Source organism: Ambystoma mexicanum, chromosome 3q, assembly GCF_040938575.1.
Source record: "Ambystoma mexicanum isolate Mex_15411 chromosome 3q, UKY_AmexF1_1, whole genome shotgun sequence".
Classification (NCBI taxonomy): Eukaryota; Metazoa; Chordata; class Amphibia; order Caudata; family Ambystomatidae; genus Ambystoma; species Ambystoma mexicanum.
Window position 1 is genome coordinate 1,063,615,255 of NC_090926.1, and position 12,393 is coordinate 1,063,627,647.

The following is a 12,393-nucleotide window of genomic DNA, read 5'->3' on the forward strand; positions in this document are numbered from 1 at the left end:
TTTTCCCCACATATAAAGTACACAGGATCTCCCACATATATTGGTTCCACTTCTTTATCAAGGAATGCTATATTTTTGCATCTAGTCAATGTCCCCACCTGAAAAGAGCCTTTTTTCTGCAAACAAAAAGGGACTGAACGTGGATTATAATTTACTGTATATGAAGGGGGATTTGCATCCTTGTTTCCTTCTGGGTTCATATGAAACGTGATCACAGATGGTTTATAAGGCACAGACAATCTATCCTGTGGCATTATTGCTGGTGTAATTAATCGTCTTTTATGGAATATGGAGCAACCCACCGGTTTCATAATCACTTCCTCGAATTCATTCATGTTTGTTTTGTCTAGTTGATCAGTTTCACTTTCGTTCTATTTCCCATAATATAAGGCACTCAGAGAGGCATAGCCTGGAGAAGTCAATGGCAGGGGCTGTACATACCATCTTATTCCCTTACCACCATGCTGGGGCAAGTGTGCACAAACCCAACAGTTGTTTTTTCTTAGTATTGAGTGTGTCATGTTCATTATCAATAGTAATGTGGTGTTCCCATACCCTTCCCTATGTCTCTCTTCCATTGGGGACAAGGTATAGGAAATCACATGAACTGGGCTTTCCGTCGTGGAAATGTTCACATAGGCAAGAGTACCTCTAGAGAGTGAATTTCCTCCAGGTACCATAATACTGATACCGTCAATATTGGGGCTAGTATACCCATTATACACATTATTATTGTTAGACCCAGCATACAATTCTTTCGACTATGTCCTTTTTTCACCTTTCTATGTACTGCGTTTAACTCATTATCAGCATTGGTGGAGGAGGGGATGTTTGCTGGTTCCGGCATCTTCTCTCATCCTTCTTCTTCCATCGTGCTCGTCGTGGATATCTCCTGTCGATGCGCTTCTTGGAATGTTAGGAAGTTCGATAAATGTCTACAGTCTTTCCATGCCAGTTCTTATCAGCCTGGATTGCTTAGTCGCTTGGCAAGATCGCTGTGCATTCGCACATTGCTCTAGAGTTTCAGAGCAGTTGCCCTTGTACCATGTGCGCCCCGCTTGTCCGCACGGGTTACGGACACATGGATTTAGCACCGAGGTGTTGCGTTTGTTGAGCTGTCTGGCTTGCACAACCCTCACGCCACTCTCCTCTAGGCCTCCAGTTCCTACTTCATCCGAGAATAGGAAACAGAGGCGATAAAACCACAAAAAGATGAAGATGCAATCACTTCTTTTTTCTGCTCCGCAGATTATACCGATTTGCTCCTGGTATTGTGTGATCGACAAATAGTGCGGGTGCACTTCCGGTCTCAAGCTTGGAGTCAGCCTGGGGCACAATGGCAGATGATGATGGGTGCCCAGTCAACGATGCAGGCTGTGGTGCAACGGAAGATGGTGGGCGCCACAGAGGTATGCGCTTGATGTCGGCCAGCAGTGATGCAGAATCTGCTGGATAACGTTGGGACACTCTTTGCCCTTCCTCATTTATGGCAATCGCTTCAGGCTTTGTTTCAGGATCAGGCAGTTTCTGTGGTAAAGAACTGGCAATTGTATTTTTTGTTTCTGTAACCGCTGTCTCTTTCTGGTCTTCTCCCGATCAATCAAAGTGTCAAGTGGTGGTGGGACTTTCTTGGCATGCGTGGCATGTATCCACGCCTTTGGTCCATCCACCCGTATTGCCGTCTGCGTAGTCAGGAGGATCTGGTAGGGCCCACGCCACCTGGGTGCTATTGATGTTTTCCGTTCAAATTTTTTACTAGCACCTAGTTTCCTGGCTTCAATGCATGTCCTAGGCCACTGTATCTGATAGGCAGCACCTCCTGCACCTGCTGATGAATCAAACGCAGTTTTTGCATTAACAGCTCACAATAAATGCTGAGTACAGGATATTCCACTTCCCCCAGCCTTTTTGGCTGAGGTGCACACCAAACATTCGCCAGTCTCCCCATGATAATTTCGTATGGGGAGAACCCAGTTCTCGCCTGTACAGATGTTTGCATACACAGTAACGCTATTGTCAATGCATCTACCCAATTTAGCTAGCTTCCGGCACAGATCTTGCTAATCTTGGAATTCAAGATTCCATTGTGGCGTTCAATAAGACCGGCTGACATCGGATGTTTCGAACAATGGAATCGCTTATCAATCTGTAAATCTGCGCAAATTTGCAGTATTACTGCACCTACAAAATGCGGACCATTGTCCGACCATATGACACGGGGCAGACCAAAGCGAGAGAAATACTCCTTCAGCATTACTTTTGCCGTGCTCATGGCAGTGCAGTCTTTCAATGGAAACGCTTCCACCGACTTGCAGAACGCACATATGACCACCAGAACATGCTTCAAGTTTTGGCATCTCTCCATTTCTATGAAATCAAAATGGATCACCTCAAATGGCATAGAGGAAGGGCCAAAACTGCCTGTTGGAGTCACCGTTCCCTTCCCCACATTGTGTTGTAGACATGTGATACAATTCTGTACCAACCTCTCGGCATTCTTTTTTATGAGTGGGTTTTCCCAGGCTGTGGGTAGATGTTGAATTATTTTCTTTGCACAAATATGGGTGGGACTGTGAGCCATTGTAACCATTGCATTTACGTAGGCATTTGGCAACATCCAATTCCCGCTCTTCTTGTCCACCCAACAACCCTCCAGATCCAATTCTGCAGAGCCCTCAGCCCACCCTTGTAATTCATCTGCAGTGGCTTCCGCCTGCATCTCTGCGTGACAATTCCATTCTCTATCATACAGGGTACTTCCTCCGATTGTACTGTTAACATTTTCGTGTTGAAATCAGTGGCAGTTTCATGTCTTTAGTACCTTGGAAAGCAGTTTTACATGAGGCAAAGTGGCAACGTTAGAGAGAGCAGAGAGAGAAAACAAAATGGCGATTCTGGTCATCACAAAATGGCCACACTCTTGTTGAGTTTATAGCTACGTAATGACTAATGAGCAGGTATTCTTAACACTTTAAATGAGGCGGTTGGTCTTCGGCCAACCAATTATCATGCACTTCCTTCAGTTCGAGGGGTGTCTAGTTTTTCTAGACTGACAGTGCCAGTTAGCATTTGTCAAGTTTAACTAGTTAGTATACCGCTCAAGCAAGGGTTAATTCTGATACTGATTACTGGAAGGAACCTATGTCAGCACAATGCTATCTTTCAAACAAGATATGATCGGACTTGGCAAGTCTTGAAATATGAATTAAAAATAATAACATTCCAGCTTTTATCCTCACTGTTTTCTGGGAACTTGGACTTGATTCGGTGAGTGCATGCCTTGCGTATCTCCAGGAATGGAGTTCTGCACTATGGCTCTGTATCAGACTTTCTGCATTTTCTTACAGCTTTATATTGTGTTTTTATTTCATTTTTTATGTTCCTTTTGATTGACTATTTTTGGGAAATTGAAAAGCATTTTACTCTGGTTATGGTTTCTGCATTTTTGTCACGCACGGCAGCCGCGGCCGCTGGCGGTTGTGGAGACGCTGGCGCTGGGGCGGCCATTGATATGGCCGCTACGCAGCTGCACGTTCTCCAGCCGCGGTCTAGTTGCTGCCGCGGCCGCTGGCGGTGGCGGACTCACTGGCGCTGGAGCGGCCATTGTTTTGGCCGCTACGCAGCTGCACGTTCTCCAGCCGCGGTCTAGCTTTCCGCCGTCGGATCAGCAGCGCACTTCATTACGAGCGCCAACCCGGAAGCCCGCGCGTTGCAACCTATTCGCGTTAGGCTTCCGGGTTGGTACGCTCTAGTGCCTTTCTCCGTGTTCTGTTCCTCTCTCGTTTCTTTCTCCTGAGTACGTTCTGCATTGCCCTTTCGTCCTCTCCCTTACCTCTCAGGCTCCCCTTTTCTTCAGCAGTCCTTCTGTCTTGGCTACCATATTAGCTTCAGCAGTTCTCCTTTTCTCTTCTGTCTGTTGGGTTCCATCACCCCCATCCTACCTTCTTTCTGGAAGGAAGTTCGTTCCGTGTGGGAATCCGTCAAATCATTTCTGACCTGGCATCCTGTTATCCAATTCAATCGGAAGGGGTTTTTTGTGCCTTGTGGCTTTTTCCCCTTCATTGGTCTGCCCCGGTTCGGGGGCCCCCCTAGGCCCCGAGTCAGAGGGGCAGGGTGGCTTCCTCTCGAGGCAGACCCCATCTGCATTCCCGAGAAGAGGCCCTGAGAAGAAGGAGATTTGGACTCCAAACAGAAGAAGAGACAGCAGGTGAGCAGGAGGGCATAAGGGTCACTGTGGATAGTGGTGAGGAGTCGAGTAAACCAGGGAGCCATTGTGACAATTTTGATGGCTCTGCCTTTATTGGATTTACAACATGCTTCTATTCTGGGACCCTTTTTGAGGATGCCAACATCACAAATATGCTGCCATATCATTTTGTCATCCTGGTTGTAATCTATGCACATTTGCTTGGGTGGAGGCTTTTTTACATGTTTTTGGGTTTGAACTTACTGGGTTATATGTTTTTAATTGGTATTCTTGTATTGGGTTGCAATTACAAACCTGTGTAACGGGTTTGCATTGTGCTTGACACATAATTTTACTGAATACTAATGAGTGTGTGGAATATGGTAAGACATACAGCAGACTTGGTATGTCACGTACGAGATGTTCAGTCTTCTTTTAGGCACACATAACAAATGTTTATTTTTTGGGGGTTGGGTTTTGTTTCCAAAGCTGTGGGTGAATCTTGGGTTTACTTTTATGTTGCTATCTAGCTTGAACGTTCTTTAGAGAGAGTGGTGGGTCGATCAAGGAGGTCCTTCATTTCTTTTTTCTTAACTCACTTCTAGATAGTTCATTCATTGAGTTCTCTTTGTGTTTGGGAGAGGTCCTAGAGTTCGTTCTTTTTGAATGTTTCTTTTGTTGTTTACTAGGTTGAACAGACTTCTCAGTTTTTACTGTTTCTTTAGATGGTCTTTTGGTTTATTTTGTTTTTGGTATTTTGTTTCTGTATGCTATGATCAGTGTTTATCTATGGCTGCACAGTCAAACACGAATACTGAAGGTTTATGTATAGTGACTTGGAATGTGAATGGGATTAATAATTCCATTAAAAGAAGAAAAGTATTTATGGTTTTAGATGAAATGAAAGTTGATGTCTGCTTTCTTCAAGAAACTCACATCCTGACTGATGAAATTAAAAATGTAGAGAAAGATTGGGTGGGTTGTGCTGTGAGTTCCTCTTTCTCTTCAAGATCGCGGGGAGTTGCTATCTTGATTCTGAAAAAGGCACCGGTTATCGAGATTCAGGGGGAACAGATGGTTTTTTGCAATGTATATGTGCCCATATTGGACAATGGTACTTTTTTTAGAATGGTGGCCCAGACATTACGGGATTTGAATTCACCGAATGTTCTCCTTGGGGGTGATTTTAATACTATCATAAACCCGATGCTTGACACAAGCCTTGTTAGAAAGACTAGTAGGATTGATCCACATCAACAATCTCTCATATCACTCATGGAGGAACATAATTTACAAGATTTTATGCAGTTTACGCACTTTGACCTCAGAGAACATAGTTTTTTCTCTGGTGCTCATGGTGTATAGTCAAGACTAGGCATGCTTCTCACAGGTGGTTCGTTGTTAGAAAACTCTATTTCTTGTGATATTGGCAATATTATAGTGAGCGACCATGCTCCTGTTACTTTACATCTTAGATTAAAATTTCAATGTTGTAGATCACCTTCTTGGAAACTTAACACATCTATTTTGATGGATGATGATATTTTGGATAAGATTGCTACTGAAGCCAATTTTTTTGTGGAGGAGAATCATACTGATGAGGTTAGCCTTGAAAATGTTTGGGAGGCTTTTAAATGTTCTATGTGCTGGATTTGTTTCGGTTAAATTGGGAATTTATAAGAAACTAAAGAGGGAGTTGGACAGAATGCTTACTATGAAGGCTGAGTGATGTTTGTTTTATTCTCAGTGAACTTACTTTGAGAATGGGGAAAATTGTGACAGATGGCTTACATATAGGTTGAAAAAGCGGAACTCTGAATCCGCTATTAATTCTATCATTGACATTGATGGTAAAATGATGTTTAATCTAAAACGCATCAATCAAGTATTCTATGACTATTATATGGATCTGTATCGCAATGAGGCAGGCATCCCAGGAAAAGGAGACGATTTCTTTGGTAGTTTAACAATTCCTAAGATGTCTGATACTGAGAATCTGACTCTTGGCTCCAAGTTAACGGTTGAAGAACTTAAAACTGCTATTTCTAGGTTGAATACAGGTAAATCCCCGGGTCCTGATGGACTACCTATTGCATTTTATAAAGTTCTTCCTAATTCGGCCTTAGAACTATTAAAATATATGTACCTTTCTAGTAAAATAGGTAAGAAATTGCCCTTGAGTACATGTCATGCCTCAATCTAAGTTTTTTTTCAAAAATGGAAAAGACGGCAATCTTCCATCTAGTTATCGCCCTATTAGCCTTCTTAACACAGACAATAAAATCCTGTCTAAGGTTTTGGCTTTAAGAGTGGAAAGGTTTCTTCCAAAATTGATTGGTGAAGAACAATCTGGTTTTATGAAAAACAGACGTACTTCTTGTAATATTAGGAAACTACTTCACACAATGGAAAAGGCATATGAAGGTGATTATGATGCTGCCGTCTTTTCTCTCGATGCTGAAAAAGTGTTAGATAGAGTTAATTGGGAGTACTTATATTCTGTGTTGCAGGAAATGAGTCTAGGTAGTGAATTCATCTCTTGGGTTCGGCTGTTGTATACTAATCATACTGCAGATGTTAAAACAAATGGGATTAATTCCAAGCCTTCTGTTTGGAAAGGGAACCAGACAGGGTTGTCCCTTTTCACCACTTTTGTTCATACTAGGAACTGAACCTCTGGCTATTGCCCTCAAAACCGATTCTGATTTGTTTGGTGTCAAATGTTGGGGAGCTATGCAGAAATTCTGGTTTTACGCTGATGATTTGTTATTGGTTCTACAAAACTTGGAGGCTTCTCTACCTTGCTTAATGCAGATTTTAACCAACTTTCAAATACACTCAGGTTACAAAGTTAATTGCCTTAAGTCAGAGATCATGCCACTTACTATCAGATGTGATAAAATTCTAGTCACTGACTTGGGTTTTAGATGGTGTGATGTCAGATTATGCTATTTAGGCATTTGGTTGACGCCTTTGGTTTCTAATATGGTAGAAGAGAATATGCGTGTGGTCTACAGTGACTGTAAAAGGGATTTGGAAAGATGGTCGCTTCTTAACCTGTTAATGTGGGGTAAGGTCAACGCCCTTAAGTTGAATTTAGCTCCAAGAATAAATTATATTACAAGTATGATTCCTCTAAAAATTAAAAATCAATATTGGCAGGACTTGGATCGTATGATTCAGGAATTCTTATGGGATAGGAAGCCGCCTAGACTTAAAATCTGGAAATTACAACTTCCATTAGATCAAGGGGGATTGAGGTGCCTAATTTTAAGGCATATCACTTGGCCTTTTTTGCGCAATTTTTTATTCCATTCTTCATGAAGTTCCAGATTCCGGGGCAGTTGCGGAATCTAGTGCCTTTGGTCATCTTGGTCCTGAAGCTTTACTTTCTACTAATACAAAAGATTGTGGCAGTAAATCTATTGTGACTGGATCTTTACGTACTGTATGATGTGAGCTGTTAGAGCGACTGGGCACAGAGGCGCTTAAATGCCAAAGGGCATCCTTATGGTTGAATTCAAAGATCAGGGATAACTCCAATATACTTTTTTGGCCTGACTGATTTCTCTGTGGTATTAAAAAAAATGGGTGATCTGGGTATTGATGGTCGGTGGATGACGGCAAATGAGGTTAGAGATAAATAGGATTTCGAGAATTTATCGAATTCCGTCTTCAGGCGTTTGAAGAAGTCGCTGGGGGAAGTTGATTGGACTAATACTCTGGATTTGGACATCTTTCTTGCTCATCCAAAAGAGGGTGAGGGTGGGCTTGCAAGACATTTGTATAAAAAGATGGTGGCACAATTTAAAGGTAATGACCAATTAAGGGAGGAATGGAGCAGAAAGATAGGTCTCGATATCCCCGTCAGAGAATTGGCAAGATATTTGCAAAAATGTTACTCTCTGTTCGGTTAATTTGGGTGTGAGATCTCGTCAAATTAAAATTTTAAACAGAGTTTATTGGTGCCCAGAAAGATTTTAAAAAAGAGGTCTTTCTAACAGTGATAATTGTTGAGGCTGAATACTTGAAATCGGTACCTTGGAACACATGCTTTGGAGTTGTATACGTGTTCTTGATTTTTGGACTGATGTCTGCGAAGCTTGTGTGAAGATTTTAGATTTGAATCTAAATTCGGACTTCAAAACAGTGATATTGGGAGATGACTCTGAATTGCAGGAACTCAGTGCTGCTCAGAAAAAAATTATCTTCAGGGGTTCGATTGTGGGCAAACGATTGATTCTCCGAGGGTGGAAGACGAGTATAGCTCCTTTCTCTGACGAATGGGTTGAGGAGATGCACAAACTTTCAAAAATGAAAAAGATGAATTATAAATTGAAGAATAAGTTGACTGTGTATGATAGAATTTGGGGAAAGTTTAATGATTTATTATAATTGTTTTAATTTATTTTAATATTGTTCTTTCTCTGCTGTGTGGGGGGTTTGTTCTTATATGATTTATTATTACATGTGTATAATCCTGTTGTATTTATTTAACTATATTGTATCTTGTTACTGTTTCCTTATGTATTTAAAAAATAAATAATTTTTTTTTAAAAACAAGATTGGACATGAGGTGGTCCTCATCTTGCTGGCCTTTCCGAGCCAGGAAAAAGAACTGAGGCTTGGGAAAGAAAGGGCAGCTGGGCAGAGGGGGCGTGAATTGATAGCAAGTGGGAAGATGTACAGAGGTGAAGGGGGCTCTGGAAAGAGAATAATAGAGCCAGAGAGGGATAAGAAAAAGGAAGGAGAGAGACATGAAAATTGAAGAAATATTTTTTTTAAAACACAATGATACATGTGGGATGAGGGCCAATCGGGAGCAATCAGAGATTGAAGCAAGAAGGCAAAAGAGGGACGTTGAGAGACATTGAGAGGGAAAGGGAAAAAAAGAGAGCAGTGAAGGAGGCAGGTTCAAGTACAAACCAGGGCAAAAGATAGAGAATGAAATATGGAAACAGGGTGAATAATATAATGGGAGGGAAAGGGAGAGGCACAAATAAGTAGAGACAGAAAGCGAACTTGCATAATGGAAGAACTGGGAAACATAATGAGTCTCTGACACAACTAGCCCACTCCCCATCTAGACCTGTAGAGGCAAGGATCAGTCTTGAAAACAGAGGACTAATGGCCCTAAACATCTTCTGAAGAGGCCTCTAAAGGATGGTGCTGTAGAATGTTGGCAGTCTGGTCCAATCATGGCTGAAGACGTGACCCATGAAAGGAAAGCTTCTTCTGGGACCCTGTTTAATGGAGGAATACCTCCAGGACTGTCCACACGCACCTACTTCAAGTTTATGCTCCTACATTTCTACTTCTACGTTTATAGTTTTGAGATAAAGGAGGTATAAGCCCATCTGAGGTACAAGCCCTCCCTGAGGGTAGACTAAACCCAACAACTGCAAGAGGAGGCAGATTCCACGCAAAATGTCCATTCTTATCTTGCGTCTGCAGCTGACCAAAATGGAATTGGCATTGCCTTGTTGCAAAAAAAAGAGTTTATATACACCTTCTTCATAGTGGCGTACAAGAATTGTGCCTTCTTATTCAAAGGAGAAGAAGCCAAGGAGAGAGCTTCTTAAACCAGAAATGACTGAGCAGGTGGTTGAGAGGAATCACACATAGGCGAGAAGGGGCGTTTCCCCCGCCTCCCTTCCTCTGCGCCATACAAATGCTGCAGCATTTGCACATACATGCATTTTCATGCCGGCGCAAAAACTGGGGATCCCTATGGAGCCTCCTTAAGGATCCATTGTAAACTGCTGCCTGCCAGGCCCGCATTTACAATTACAATTAAACGCTGCATGGCAGGGAGTGTTTACAATTACAATGAAGTGCTGCATGTCATTCGAGCATGAACACCGCCTTTTGCCCTGCACATGTACACTCTGCAGTGCAAATGACCAAAATTTGCCAGCGGGAAGCCGCCATTGTATATGTCTACACATAACAGCTTCCCGCCAGCAAATTGCATCATGGAGCTAAATTAGCTCCATAGGCTTTTTCAGACAGGGTCAAGTGCTTGGTATCAATCTTCCAGCTGACAAGTGCAGTGGATGGTAACATAAGTGTATATCTGAGTTCAGGGGGATACTCGTCATTGCTTTTTTTATGGGTGATGGGGGAACCGATCGAAAAACCCTTAAGGATCTGAATATAGAAAATGTTCCCTCTTGCAGCCCAGAGCTGCCCATCCTATAATCTGGGATGGAGTGGGATAAAGGTGCCTTGGATGAGGAAGAGATACTGTTCGTCCATCTCTGGATTCGTGTCTGGGTCACCTATCAGCATCACAGGCCATGAAATGAAGGGATGGGATGCTGTGGCCGGGAAGATTGAGATGTTGCAGAAGGATGACTTGGTTGAGTTGTGGCACGAGTAACTTGGAGGAAAAGGCGTTGATGAGCATTCTTGACGAGTGAAGACCATTAGCCATGAGCTGAAAGAAGGTGCTAAGCAACTGTGCCCCAATCAAGTGAGGGTGGCACTGAGGCCATCGTTGAGCTAATTGGACTCTCAAGTCCCACAGCTTCTGGGACTCCCCTCTAAAGCACTGGCTGTACTGCAGGCACTGAACATATCCCCAACTTCCAATACCTGATGTAAAAACCATGTCCAGAAAGCTGGCTGGAATCGGAGGCAGGCAAGACCTTCCGAGCCGTGCAGTGGGAGGGAACAGGGATTTCTCCAGATGGAGCAGGAAGATGCAGCCAACCTCTGCCAGTCATCTGGCATGGCGTTATTGCTTGTTCACAAAGTTAGTATCGTTTTGGGGGACTGTGGTGTTGACCTAGTCTCTAGGGAATTATCAGGGCCAAATGAGGAACCAAGGAGGGGTTACATGACACCCGGCCTTTTCTCTGGAAGGAAAGTGGTAACAGGTTGCTGGCGGGCCTCGGCTAACAGGTCTACAAGCCTATTTAAGCAGTGGTGGAATGGCCTACAGTAAACACTGGTGATTTCGCAGTCGGCATCTGCACCATGGCTCTCTTGTGTGGGTACCCTGGTTTTCTGCTCCTCTTACCCTCCTACCCATCCTCCTCACCCCCGTACTTCCATCTCTCCTATTCCACCACATCCTTTTGAAGTAAAGAACGTGTCATGAAGCTTCCAATATATTATTATTCGTTCTTTGAAAATCTTATAAATCAATGTTATGCTATGTTGTACTATTTTTTTATCTATATGTAGGAACAAATGAGCTTTATAATTCACAATTTACTCCAAATGTACTTGGGGGGGGGGGTTGGGGAAGTGCCCTAAACACAGCTTGTCGCTCTTGCTACATTTGCTCACATTTCCAGGGCAACTTTTGCTTCCCATCGATCCCTGTATTTAAGGCCAAGGAGGAGGGAATAAAAGGTTTGTTATCCAATCTGTAGACCTATGTGATTTAGAACCTACAAATGCAGCCATAAAGAAACACTTCTGATGCTGTTATTCTCAGCCTTAGCACCCTTGCCCACCTGGTAGATACCCAAGCAGTGTTTGCTCTGTTCCCCAAGCAGGAGTCCATGGCTTAAATAGAAGAAATTATGATGTCTGTGGAGTCAGCAGTATTCACTTGTTCCAGAAGAACTTGTGCCCCCCCCTACTTAGGCTTCAAGTGCACCTTGTTGGATATGGTTCCTGTGGTAATCCCACCGTGTGCCCCTCAGCGATAGGCTCAGAGGGCACCACAGAACTGGTCTGGGAAAGGATCTTGAGATGCTCCCAGGTAGACAAGAGCTGAGCCTGGAAGCTGGCAGCCTGCGGTGCAGAAATCAGGCCATCGTTAGGTATTAGAATACCTACTCGTTATTTTCTGTCTGATTGTTTGTTTTCTCATTTTTGTGGGGGAAGGGCGGAATACCGGGTGGACTCAGACTGCACTGATATCCCCTTATTCTGCGTCTATTAAACCAAGCAACAACAGAAAGAAAAATGCTGGCACTAGCTCGGACCTGGGGTGGTGGTGCAGCCTCTGTGGGTTCCCCGCCTTCTCCTGTGGATGTGTGCTGAGGTGATTGGAGGCTTGGAAGAGGCGTACTGAGGGCAGCAAAATTCCCGAGTGTCGCTGCAGCAGGATATTAATATAAATGTGAAATTCAGAAACTGACAACCATCTTTAAAGTTCCGGGCGCCATTTTATGTGTTCTAATGGGGCAGCGAAGGGAAATATCAGATGCTACGTGGATCAGCCGGGTATATCTGCTCAGATCACCACT